A 3,318-nucleotide genomic window follows, 5' to 3' on the forward strand; every position below is an offset into this window, starting at 1 on the left:
AGCAGAGCCGCCGAGAGGAACAGCATAGTCAGCCAGACACCGGCAGAGGTCGCCAAGGCCTTTACCCGAAGGGTCCCCAGTTGCTGCGTGCAGGATAGACTATGAGAGGTGGGGACTGGCCCTCCAGCAGGTGGTGTGGTGGTTAAGGCGCTGGATGCTCCCACATGGCTGACCACAGTTCAAATCCTCGCCCTGGTGGCTTGCTTTCTCACTCTCTCTCTCTCTCTCTCTCTCTCTCTGTGTATCTCTCTGGTCAAATTTAAAGAATAAATGAATGAATGAATAAATAAAGTTAAATAAATAATTTTTTAAAAAAGAGAGTACCTCACCGACATTTCGGCAAGAGAAGAAGGCAACTTGAACTGGACTCAGAGCAGTGGAGGCGCTGCCAGGTAATGGGCCATATTTAGAATGTGGGCCCGGCAGGCCTGGTTAAGGAATGGATTTGGTGAGTGAAAGGAAGTGAGGAGTGGAGGTATCTCAGAGCTTTTGACCTGAGCTTCTGGAAGAAAAGAATGACCATTTTTGGGAAAGGTCAAGACGGCATGACAGGGGCCAGCAGGTGATGTGGTGGTTAAGGTTCTGGACACTCCCACAATGGCCGACCATGGTTCGAGTCCCAGACCTGGTGGCTTGCTTTCTCACTTTTCCTCTCTCTCTCTCTCTCTGTGTCTCTCTCTGGTCAAGTTAAAATGAATGAATGAATAAATAAAATTAAGTAAATAATTCTTTAACAAAAAAGACTGCAGGACAAGCAGATTCAAGGATGTGTGTATCTGTGTGTAGTGTGTACGTGTGGGAATGAATTCAAAGTTCAGTTTTTCACTTAAGCCTAGGAAACGGGGCCGGCAGGCAGCATAGCGGTTAAGGCACTGAACTCCCACATGGCGACCGCAGTTCCAATTCTGAACCTGGTGGCTTGAAAATCTCACTGGGCGCATGTGTGTGCCTGTCCCAAATCCTGAAAGGTGAATGGAGAAGGGACTGCAGCATGGTCATCCCCCCCGGGGGACGATTCCTCACTTTTCCTCTTTCTGTCTCTCTGTGTCTTTTGCCAGTAAGCACACAAGCCCGGTGGGAAAAAAAAAAGGCAGCAGCCTAGTAAACACCAAGTGTCTAGAATAGTACCTGCCACATATTTATTGAGTGAAAACAATGAAAACAAAGCAATTGGACAAAAAAAAAAAAATCCAACTATTTCTACCATGTACTTAAACACACATCACTCGCGCTTTGCACACGTGGTGGTTGGTAAGACGCCTTTGCTTTCCGGTACTGGATGAGATCCTGGAGACCATCCGACTCACAAATCCTGGAGGAAGGTACGAGTCAGCGATTGAGGTTAAATACATTTAAGGCTCAGCTAGAAGCTGCTATGGGGCCTTCTGAGTCTCCATTCAATGTTCCACATCATACCAAGTGTTCCTCGCCCTCCAGAACATTAGTGCGAATTTCAAAATACCTCGCAAATTATTCTCAAGGAATACATTTGAAGGGTTCTCATAGACACTGGCTAATTGGAATCTATTTCATAAGCCATTAAATGCAAGTGAAAAACCGCTACATGTGTAATAATCATGATGTTTAACCCCGTGGCAACAAGGTCAGATGCGCTGGAAACAGCAGTGGTATTTTAGAAGTGCATTACATAGATGGGGCATGTGACTTCACAATTACTGCGTGTCAGGAGACAGAGACCTGGCACCAGGTCCGTGTGGCTAGGAAAAGGCTGTACTCACAGATGACTGCCAACCTTGAACATGCCCATGTTTCTCTGTCACAAACATCTACCTGGTCCTTGACCTGCCAGGGCTTACATTCCCCTTAACTTTCCAGACATCAAGTATATAATGCCCGTGGTGTCAAACACTGCACTAGGTAAGACAAAAAGGAATGCTTTGTTGTCATCAAGTATGTGAAAACAAAAATAAAAATTTCTTGTAAAAAATGCAACCTAAAGTGTGAAGATCTCTTGGGAACTATTGCTCAGGTCATGGAAGAATAAGCAGAATTACTAGATTTTTGTTGAGTCATCAGCAAGAGTTTCCTTTGATGGGTGGGCACAAAGGAGGAGGAGGCACATTTGGCGGGGCAGGGATTCTAGGCAAGAAAAATACATCACAGGAAAAAGGAAAAAAAGGAAAAACAGCAAGTAAGTCATGTCATACCAGTCCCAGTCCACACCCAGGCATGATGGGGCTGGGTCATTGTGAGCTAAGGGTGGAGGAGGCAATTGCAGAGAAGCTGAACAAGCTAAGCAGTTTCCAACTGGCATCTGAAGAGCAAAGAACACGATCAAAACAAAGCATTTACAGCCTGGTGTCCTGCTGCTAGTACACATTAGAAGCAGATGCTACAGGGCCAGTTGGTGGTGTGGTGGTTAAAGTGCTAGACACTCCCACATGGCTGATCATGGGTTCGAGTCCTGGACCTGATGGTTTGCTGTCTCATTTTCCTTCTTTCTGTGTCTTTGGTCAAATAAAAATAAATGCATGAATGAATTAAATGATTATTTTTAAAAGCAGATACCACAGAGGGCAGAGTTTTATATTTGTACACCTCTTGGTGTTCTTCTGTACCTGTCAACATGTTTAAGTGTTTTTAATACACAACTTTTTATTTATTTTTCATTTGTTATAGGGCACGTGCACTCCCTGGAAAGAGAAAGAGAGAGGGAAAAGGAGAAAGCACGCCCGGGAGAACAGCCAAGCCACAATGTCTTCTCCATTCTCATCTTGGGATTTGGATACCGGTAACCAACATGTATATTTTCAAGACTCCCAGTAGACCTCGTGGGATCCAGCCACCCTCACCACCACACCACCTGGCTTGCCCATACCTTAAAAGCTCAAGACACACTATGAAAAGATTTTACCAAGAAAACGATTCAAACAACTGAGCGTGCATCCATTTACTGAGAAGGGCAGGAGAGAGGAGCGGCTTTCACGCCTGGACGCCGCAAACTTTAAGTGGGGAAAGTTATGTTTTAACCCATGATTTAGTGCCTTTAAAACTGCTTAACACGGTGTCTGGCCCGCCGTAAGCACTCAACAAATTATGGTTATTATTTTAACCTTCGCTCTCTTAACCGCTTGGGATTCGAGAGTCTCATTTTCAAGGGGAAATGACGGCCTCCGAGGCTGCGGCCCGACGACCTCCTGTTCCAAGTCGGCATCGACTATTTGCTGAGCAAACACCAAGTAAACTGTCTCTCCACGAGGCCGGGCCTGGAGCGGGGACAGGTCCAGCGCGGGGTCCCACGCGCCGTGTCTGGGGGTGGCGAGCACTCGACACGCCCCCGTCCACGACCAATAGGCG

The sequence above is a fragment of the Tupaia chinensis genome, unplaced genomic scaffold (assembly GCF_000334495.1).
Source record: "Tupaia chinensis unplaced genomic scaffold, TupChi_1.0 Scaffold000054_1, whole genome shotgun sequence".
In the NCBI taxonomy this organism is placed as follows: Eukaryota; Metazoa; Chordata; class Mammalia; order Scandentia; family Tupaiidae; genus Tupaia; species Tupaia belangeri.